We start from the raw sequence: 11,059 nt of genomic DNA on the forward strand, positions 1-11,059 counted from the left end.
CGCCTCCTCTCTGATAGCTAGCTGTCACAGGACTAGAAAGTGCTATGTGGACTTGAGGAGATAAGTCATCAATAGTCTTACCCTGAAAACTAAACAACAAACCAGCCAGGAAAATAAAACTTTCTGGGGCAATAGTGGCATGACTGGTATGTGGGTAACCAATCTTATTTATTTATTTTTGAGGTAGGGTCTCACTCTAGCCCAGGCTGACATGGAATTCACTACATAGTCTCAGGGTGGCCTCAAACTTAGTCCATCCTCCTACCTCAGCCTCCCAAGTCCTGGTATTAAAGGCATGTATTACCAAGCTTGGCTCCACCTGCTATTTGATTGGATTTGAGGCCCACTCCAGAAATTCATGCCTGATAACTGAAAACCTATGTCAAAATCCTATGGCTATGGTTATGGGCCCTAGAGAGGAAGCTACAATTGTTTGTTTGGCTAAATGGCTATATTGTGCTTATCCAATATCCCTCTAAAGATTTCTGCTTCTGCACATAAATTAGTGTGTTCTCATCTTTGGTCAGAGAAACTTCATTTTTCAGATGAAAGCAAGTACAGATAGACTACAGACTACAGTGAATGCAGATTACAAGAAATTCAAAGCTCATTTAAAATACTGAGAATAAGTGACTGTTGTGTGCTCAGCAGTAAATGAGACATCTCCATGCTCTCAAGGCCCAAGGAACATTGCAGAAAGTGGGGAGAGAGTTAAGAAAAAAGAATATATGAGCCAGAGGATAAATAGGAATACTTTGGAATGCTGCCTTTGGGACATAAAGAGGCCATTATAGTCATGACCTCACAACTGTGGCTGTGATTTACACAAGACCTCAAGATTTTAGGCCCATCAACATTCTGGCATGGATGGTGGAGAAGAGAAAAAAAAAAGACATCAAAATAAAAGAGTGACTATTTGAAAAGAAGGGGTTCAGGGAAATGGGTAGGGGAGAGGAAATAAGACAAGGTAACAGGAGGAGGAGATTATAATAAAAATGCATTATGGGGCTGGAGAGAAGGGTTAGCAATTAAGGTATTTGTCTTCAGTGCCTAATAACCCGGGTTCAATTCCCCAATACCCATGTAAAGCCAGATGCACAAAGTGGTTCATGTGTCTTGAGTTTGTTTGCAATGACTAGAGGCCCTGGCACAGCCATTCATTCTTTTTCTTTCTATCTTTATCTCGCTCTCCCCCTTGCAAATAAATAAATGAATAAAATATTTATTCTAAAAATGTATTATGTCTAATTGGACTGGAGGCCCCTTCCATGGGAAGGAATATATCCCTGATACTGAAAACATAAAACAGGGGTAGTCATGAGCCCTAGGGATATAACATCTGCTGCTGTCTGGCCAAATGTATATACTATGCTCATCAAGGTGCCCAGTGAGCACTTCTCTTAATGCTCATACCCTTATATTTATGCTACTTTCACTTTTGGTAGAGAACCTTCTCTTTTCAGATGGCACTGACCTTAGGATGACTCAGAAGGCATCATGGTGCTGGGAAGAAGTGACAGTGCTCAGCACGGCAATATCTCTATCACACCTTTCAAGACTCAGAGTCCATTGCAGGAGAGGTGCCGGAAAGACCTAAGAGCCAAAGGAAGGTTGGTCTCCTTACAATGTCCTCCTTCAGACACAAAATGGCCTGGATATCCATGACCTCACAATGCCTGACGCTACCTACACAAGACCATCATAATAGGAGGAAAAGATCATGACATCAAAATAAAAGAGAGGGGGAGGGATATGATGGAGAATGGAGGTTCAGAGAGGAAGGGGAAGAGAGGCATTACCATGTGATATTGTTTACAATCATGTAAGTTGTCAATAATAAATAAATAAGAAATTTGTATTATGTACATGTATGTTAATTGTTGATAAAGAGGTTAAAAATCAATCTTGGCATTGTCCTCACTCGATGGCCCGCCCACCAACAATGCTTTCATTGGGAACAGTTAGATTAGACCCTACCCAATCTACTCACAATGCTCACACTCCCCAGGGCACCCAGCCCAGACCCTTTGAAGACAGCTCACACTAAGAGTAGTTGCTTGTCTTCCACTGTGCCCAGCCCAAACCAAGGGATAGATAGCCAGCCAAAACCCACCCAGATCAAGGCTGACCAAGCCACTCAACAAAAGTCCCAACAAAGTGGCTATTGCTCCATTCTTAGCAAGACTAAGGGATTATCTCCAAATGGGGAAACTTGGTGCAAAACAAATAAAAAAAGAAACCAAGGTAAGATATCCTCATCAAGAATGCCTAATTCCATAATGGCAGTCTCCAATGAAAGCCACTTAGAGAAAACTCCAGACAAAGAATTCCAAAATGCAAATACAATATACAGGTTCAATTAACTTAATGAGGCCATGAACAAACAGCTTAATTAGATGGAAGAGAATCAAAAAAAGTACACAATAGACAGTGGAATGGACTCAAAGAAGACATGATCAAATGCAATAATGAAGTCAAAGATAGCAAAGACAATTAACTAAATGCAATGAAAAATTCAACCAAAAAATGAAAATGAAATTTAGTAAAGATATAACAATGCTGAAGAAAATCCTAATAGAAATTTAAAAATGACATAACTCAACTAAAAGGCTCCCAAGAGTGCTGGAGAGATGGCTCAGTGGTTAAAGGCACTTGCTTGCAAAGTCTGATGACCTGGATTTGATTCCCCACTACCCACATAAAGCTAGATGCACAAGTGGTTCATGCATCCGCATCTGGAGTTTGAGAGGCTCTGGTGTGCCCCATTGTCTCCCCTCCAATCTCTCTTAGGTTCCAAATAAATATTTTCTAAAAGCTCCCAAGAAAGACCCCCCCCCCAGCATAATAAGTCATGTGGAGGACAGAATATCATAGCTTGAGGACAAAACAGAGGAAATGGATTGCAAGGCCAAAATCAATGACAAGTTTTTTAAAAAAGTACAAAAATAATATGTGGGCAATGTGGGACACCTTAAAAAGACCAAACTTTCACATCATGAGCAAAGAAGAAGGGGAGTAGCTACAGGCCCAGAGCACAGATAATATCGTCAATAAAATTATACAAGAAAAATTTTCAAACTTTTGGAAAGAGAGGCCCATTCAGGTACAAGAGGCACTCAGAACACTAAATCAACAAGATCAGGAAAGAAATTCCCCATGTGACATTATAGTTAAAACACTAAAAAGAAAGTATTAAAAGCTGCAAGAGAAAAACACGTTGTCACTTACAAAGGTTTACATCTGCACATTTAAAGAACACTATAAGCCAATTGGCTGCTGAGAGTTCAACATTAAAGGAGACTTATAACATGCCCACAAAGGCTCAGTGAACATTAAAGGAGGCAGAAAGAATGTAAGAGACACAGAGTAGGAAGGTATACTCTGAGGCATTGTTCACCAGGCAGACAGAGACTGACTTGTACAGTCAGGAACCCACAGTGAATACTGATAATACAACTGAGGAGGGTACTCAGTGGGATGGGGGTAAGGAAGAGAGGACATTAACAGGATAACCTGATGGGAATATGACCAATTTGGAATATGTTCATATATATTAAAGTTCCCAATGAAAGTTAATGAAAAGCCAGACATGGTGACGCACTTGGGAGGCAGAGATAGGAGGATTGTCATGAGTTTGAGGCCACCCTAAGACTATATATTGAATTCCAGGTCATCCTACGCTAGAGTGAGAGCCTACTTCGAAAAAGGAAAGTTAGGGGTGGAGAAATGGCTTAGTGGTTAAGCACTTGCCTGTGAAGCCTGGGGGCCCCAATTTGAGGCTCGATTCCCAAGGACCCACATTAGCCAGATGCACAGGGAGCACACGTGTCTAGAGTTCGTTTGCAGTGGCCAGAAGCCCTGGCATGCCCACTCTCCTCTCTCTTTCTCCCTCTCTGCCTCTTTCTCTCTCTGCCTGTCACTCTCAAATAAATAAATAAATAAAAACAAAAAAATTTTAAAGCATTAAAGAAAAGAAAGAAAATGAAAACAAATGTCTTACTTCCAAAGAACTCATTGTAATCATGAACTCTTATGGGTGGAATGATCTCAAAATGAAGATAATATTAAGTATATATATAATGTCTTTACAAATTACTACTATTTTATTACTTTCATTTCAGCTAAACCTTTTAGCCTCTAAAGCCATTTTAAATGAAACTAAATACAACCATTTGCAAGACAGTACTCCTCTGACACAAAGAGTGACTACATCTATTAAAACATGCCACTTTTCAGAAGTATTTATAGACATGAATAATAGTGTGCACCCAGAAGCCATATATTGTTATTAGAAAAAGTGCCAGCGTGGGCTGTTGGCCAGGGAGACCCCTAATGCCATCAAAACTTACAGGCCATTGCCAAGGCTCTTGGTGGCTCACCAGAACTAGATGGTTAGACCCTATTACTGAAGGCTTCACATGCTTGGGCTGCATGCAGTTCACTGAGGAATTAAGCTGGATACCTCTTCCTTGATAACTAGCTGTCATGATGCTGGAAAGATGCAGTCTTTCAAGAGAGAAAAGTTATCCACAGGGATAAACAGCAGGGGACCCTGCAAGCATAAAGGCTAGGCAACCAGGCCAAATGTACCAACCAGTGCAGTGGTGGAATGTCTGTTATGGGGAAAACCATCTGCTCCCTGATTGGACTAGAGGCCTGCTCCACAGGAAGGAATACATGCCTGGTTCTGAAAATCTAGTCAAAAGCCCGGGAGGTTATAATCTGTAGAGGGGAAACTATTACTGTTGTCTGGCTAAATGGATATCTTATGTTCACTAAATTGTACTCTAAATACTTATATTTACATCCATAAATTAATGTTATTCTTACTTTTGGTTAAAGAAAACTTCTTTTTTTCAGATGGAGGTAATCACTGAGGTGATTCAAAACTCACCAAAGTTCTGAGAAATAACAAAGGAGTGTTTAGCACTAAATGAGACATCTCTATCACACCTTCCAAGGCACAGAGACCACTGCAGAATTGGCAGAAAAAAAAATATGTAAGAACTAGGGACTGGAGTGATGGCTTAGCAGTTGAGGTGCTTGCTTGTGAAGCCTAAGGATCTAAGTTCAACTCTCCAGAACCCATGTAAGCCAGACACAGAAGGTGATGCATGTGCACAAGAATATGCATGAGTACAAGGTGGGACACATATATGGGATTAGATTGCAATGGCTAGAGGCCCTAGCATGACAATTCTCTTTCTCACTTCTCATGAAGAAAAAAAGGAAGAACATAAGAACTAAAGGAAGGGGAGAATTGCTTATAATGCTGTTTTCCAGACACCAAGTGGCTTGAAAAAAATGATGGCATACAAACAGAAGAGACACTGGTTGGAAAGAAGAAGGGATTAGTGAGAATAGGGTTGAGAGGAAAACACGGGTTGGTAAGAGGAGATTATGATGATGGTATATTGTCTGTATTTATGGAAGTTGGCAATAGTTTTCAAAAAGACGTGCTTTTTATTGACAACTTCCATAATTATAGACAATAAACCATGGTCTTCCCCCCCCCAACTTTCCCTGTGCTACTCTACATCATATGCCCTCCCCCTCTCAATAAGTATCTCCTTTATTTTGATGTCATCATCTTTTCCTCCTATTATGATGGTCTTGTGTAGGTAGTGTCAGGCACTGTGAGGTCATTGATATTCAGGCCATTTTATGTCTGGAAGAATACATTGTAAGGAATCCTATCCTTCTTTAAGATTTTACATTCTTTCTACCACTTCTTCTGCAATGGGCCCTGAGACTGGAAGGTGTGATAAAGATGTTTCAGTGCTGAGCACTCCTCTGTATTCTTCTCAGCACTATGGTGCCTTCTAAGTCATCCCAAGGTCACCACCATGTGCAAAGAAAAACTTCTCTAACCAAAGGGAGAGTAGCATTAGTATATGGGTATGGACAATAAGTAAAGTGCTTACTGGGCAGTTTGGTGAGCAGAGTATATACATTTACCAGCAGACATTACACCCCTAGGACTCATGACATCCCCTATCATAGGTTTTCAGTATCAGGCATGTCTTTCCTCCCATGTAGTGGACCTCCAGGACAATTAAAGAGTGGTTGGTTTCCCCCATAACAGATATGTCGCCATTGCACCCATTGTCTCATTTGGCCTGGCTGGACAAATTTAAGGCTTGCAGTGTCCACTGTTGTTTATCTCCACTGGTTATTTATCTTTCTCACATTGAATTAGCATAGATTTTTCCAGATTTCTGTCAGCTGGCCTACATGGAAGAGGTTTTCAGCTCAGCTCCAGAACATGGAGCCATCAGCAATAGGGTTTTACCATTTACTCCTGGTGGGAAACCAAGAGTCTTGGCAATGGCCTATAATGTTTGGGGGGCATCAGGGACCTCCATGGCCAAGAACTCATCCCTAGCATTGAAAATTTTCTAGTAAAAATCTATGGCTTTGGGGTGTGCCATTGTCCAAAAAAGTAGGTTTTCATATAAGTTATTTATACCCTGTTAGGTTTTGATTAGTCTTTCCCTCATATTTTTTACTTAATCTCTCCCCCCTGACCTCATTTAGGCCTTCCCACCCCCCAGTAATCTGTTCATCTACTTATATATATACAATACCATCCTCTTAAGCCTCCCTCCTTTTCTATTCCATTTATATCCTCTTTTTAGCTTAATGGCCTCTACTGCTGAGTTTTATTCCAACTCACATACAAGTACAGACATTTGTTCCAAAGGTCCCAAAGGTTTTGGTATGTTTGTGTTCTCATTATCATTTGATTCTATGATGTTTTTATTACCCTTTTGATTTCTTCATTGACCTATTATTCATTTAGAAGTGTATTGTTTGGTTTTCATGATTTTGTGTATGCTCTATAGCTTTTCTGGCTGTTTATTTGTAGTTTAATCCCATTGTTGTCAGGAGCCATAGAGCAAAAGCCTCTCCATTTTGCCTGTGCCTGCTCATAAGCTGACTCATTACAAAGAAAGCTGGTCCATCCAGCTTTCTGTTAGGTACTTCTGGAACCGGTCAGCAGACTGCTTACAGAATCCTATCTTTTGCAAAAGGCCAGTTTATGGTCAGGATGTGAAGCCTGGTGCAGTCAGGATGTTAAGCCAGTGAGGCAAGATTAGATGAACACCTAATTACATCCCCTCTAGGTTTCCTGACAACTCCTTGCCCTGGCAACGTCCCCTTCCCCCTACAACCCTATATAAACCTACATGTAAGAATAAACTCTCGAGGCCTTGACAACCATCTAGCATGTTCTCCTTCTTGTGTATGTTTGCCTTTTTTCATTCTGGTTAATTTTCCCCTCATTTCCTTGTTCGACTCCCTGCTGGCCAAGGCACATTGTGTTCAGATAGAGTTCAAGGAATTATGTCAATTTTCTTGTATTTATTAAGATTTACTTTGTGTCCTAAAATATTGTGTGGTGGTTTGAACAGATGACCCCCAATATATTCAGTTCTTTATTGTATGTAGTTTGCATCTGCAGCCACATGGATGGAGGCAGTGTCACTGGGTGGATCTTAGGGTGTGGTAGTGTGCTTCAGATTTCAATCTAAAGATATGCAAAGTGTGCCTAGCTGGAGTTCCTGAAGTGTGCTTTGTGGCTTGTGCTTTTCTCTGTCTTCTTGGTCCTGTGAAGGCAGGCCAGCATCTTCTGCCATTTATGGAACTTCCCCTAGATCTGTAGCTTCAATAAGTATCCCTTCCTCCATAACTGTGCCTGGTCTGGAAGTTCATCTCAGTGAACCAGAAGCTGTCTGATATAGAACTTGGTACCGAGGAGTGGGCTGAGATGAACCTGACTATGTAGATGTTGATATTTTGGAACCTTTGTTTGGGAGGAATAGGCATGGACTTGGTGCTTGCAACTGAAGAGGTCTTCTGGAGTGGCAAGCCAAATTTTATGGACTATTCTGATGTGAGTCTCAAAATGCTAAGTGCAGACAGCATTGAACTTCGAGGCTTGGCTCATGAGCCTTCTAAGGGGAAGGAAAGACTGCAGAGGACTTTGTTGGAACTGGGATATGGCATAAGGGCTGGCTGTGTCTTGCTGCCCAGGCCCAGAGAGCTTAATCAAGGTTAAATTTGTAATGGACTGATGTGCTTGGCTAGAGATATTGGACTGAGAGATTTAAGATTTTAAGCTGGAAAACCTCAAGCAAGTTAAAATTACAGGCACTGCGACTGGTTTTAGGTTACTGAATTTTCTATTGTCAAACACATTAGCAATCTTAAAGGAAGATGGTCCAATTGCTTTACCATGGAAATGATGCCTGAGGAAAGATTATCATAGAAATGCAAACACTTTTGGAAAGACTTGACTGGAGAAGGAACCTCCTTTTCAAGGTTATGATTTATTTTGTCTGGGAATTAAGAATATGGCTGTGTCCTGCACAACTGGTATTGGTTTCAGAAGCATGAAAAATGTGTGGAGCGGTCATGAATGGCACACAGTCCCAGGATCCGCTGCTGAGATGCAGCATGAGGCAGGGCATGATGCCCTGATACGCTTAAAGAGCCTTTGGAAGATGGACTGTGACTTGCATGAGGACCCAAAGATGTTTTGTATATACCAGGACTGTGCAAGGGCTACTATGGAGTGCACTGTTGGCCTGGGATGGAAGTGTTCTCCTGCTATTCTGCCCAGCTAGAGGGGTGGAATTGGAAAATCTGGAGACTGTCAGTCTCTGGTTATGTTGAACTTGAACTGCCAAAGTTTGATGTTTGTTTGATGGTGGTTGAGTTTGCATTGTTTTAGTCTCTCTTTGCTATGCCTTATACCAATTGAAAATGTTTACCCTGTGCCTTTATATGTTAGAAATGTTTAACTTGTTTGATTTTACAGGTCTTAATATCTTAAATTGGTCAAGACTGTGGGGACCTTTTTAATGGCACTGAATACAATTAACAATGTGTGATGGTTATAAATCTATTGGGGGCCAGGGGCGGAATGTGGTGGTTTGAATAGATGGCCCCCAATATATTCAGTTCTGTATTGTTTGTAATTTGCAGCTGCAATCACCTGGCTGGAGGTAGTGTCACTGGGTGGATCTTAAGGAGTGGTAGTGGGTTTCAGAATTCAATGCAAAGATATGCAAAGTGTGCCTAGCTGGAGTTCCTGAAGTGTGCTTTGCGGCTTTTGACCTTTAGGCTTGTGCTTCTCTCTCTCTGCTTGGTCCTGTGAAGGCAGGGCAGCTTCTTCTGCCATTTATGGAACTTCCTCTGGATCTGTAAGCTTCAATAAATATCCCTTCCTCCATAACTCTGCCTGGTCTGGAAGTTCATCTCAGTGAACTACAGTCCGCTACATATGGTCTAATTTTTGTTCAATGTGCTGCTGAAAAGGATGTGTGTTCTGTAGCATTTGGGTGAAATGTTCTGTAGATATCTGTTAGGTACATTTGTTCTATGACCTCAATTAATCCAGATGTTTCTCTGCTTAGTTTTTGTTGGGATGACCTGTCTATTGATGAGAGTGGGTGGTTGAAGTCATCCACAACCACTCTGTTTAATGTTATCTGTGACCTTAATTCTAATAATGTTTGTTTGATGAAGTTGACAGCTCCCATGTTAGGTGCATACATATTTAGGAGTGTTGTGTCCTCCTGTTGGAGTGTTCCTGAAACCAATATAAAGTGACCTTCCTTATCTTTCCTAACTAATGTTGGTTTGAAGTCTACCCTGTCAGATATTGGTATATCTACACCTGCTTGTTTTCTAGGTCTATTTGCTTGAAACAGTTTTCGAACCTTGCACCCTAAGAAAGTGTGATAGTTAAGGTGTTGTCAACTTGATCTGTTTAGTAATCCACAGAAATCCCTTTTGGATGTGTCTCGAAGATTGCTTCCAGGAAGTATCAACTAAAGGAGGAAGTCTTTCCCCCAGAGTGGGCCCTTCCTCCAGGGTGGGCAGCCCCACTCATAGAGGGACTTTATATAAGGAAGTTCTTGGGTAAAAAGAGTCCTTCCTTCTTTCCTTCCACTTGGCTGACAGAGCTGCTAGCTGCCTTCAGTGTGGATTGAAGGCCAGCACAGACTGAAGACCCACGTGGATCTAAACCCAGTGGCTCCTTAGGAAGCCTCCAGGCCTTCCAGGACATCTGCAGTGCCGGGTCAGGACTGCTGAGGCATCTGGCCACGTGGACTTAGCAGTTACCAGGTTCTGTGATTCTCAGGCCTGCAACTGCTATTGGACTACTGTAAGCAAATCCAATAAATTCCCTTTCTAAAATAATCCATCCTAGTAGTTCTGTTCCTCTAGAGAACCCTGACTAATACAGTGTCCATTTTTTTGTGTATAAAAGTGAATTTCTTAAAGGCAACAAATAAAAGGATCCTGCTTTAAACACAGTCTGCAAATCTGTATCTTTTGATTAGGGTATTGAGGCCTTTAATATTGAGAGTTATTATTGAAAGGTATGTATTTATTCTTGTTATTCTTCTTATTTTGTAGTACTTCTGGTTTTACCTTTATTCTCTTATATGAACTATTATTTGAGTTTGGTTTATATTTCCTAGGTTCATTATGCGTGTGCTTCTCTTTCTCTTCAACATGGCAGATCCTTTCAAATATTTTCTAGAGCTGGTTTAGTGTTCATATATTCATTTAGTCTGCTTTTTTGTGGGATGTTATTTCTTGGTCTATTTGGATGGATACATTTGCAAGACAGAGTAATCTTGGATGACAGTTGTTTCTTTCAGAACTTGGAATATATCATTTCAAGCCCTTCTGACTTTTAAAATTTATGTTAAGTAATCTACTGTTATCTTCATGGACTTGTTTTTATATGTGACTTGATTTTTCTAACTGCTTTCAATATATTTTCTTTGATTTGTGTGTTTTGTTGTTTAATTATAATATTATGGTGAGAGGTTCTTTTCTGGTTTTCTCTGCTAGGTATTCTATAGGCTTCCTGTATCTCTATTGGCATCACTTTCCCTACTTGGGGGAGGTTTCCTTCTATGATTTTGTTGAAAATACCTATTATGCCTTTGGAGTGAAATTCTTCTTCTGCTATGCCCTCATTTCTTATGTTTGATATCTTCATTGTGTTTAGAATGTCTTGAAATTCCCATTCATG

The sequence above is a fragment of the Jaculus jaculus genome, chromosome 11, assembly GCF_020740685.1.
Source record: "Jaculus jaculus isolate mJacJac1 chromosome 11, mJacJac1.mat.Y.cur, whole genome shotgun sequence".
NCBI lineage: Eukaryota > Metazoa > Chordata > Mammalia > Rodentia > Dipodidae > Jaculus > Jaculus jaculus.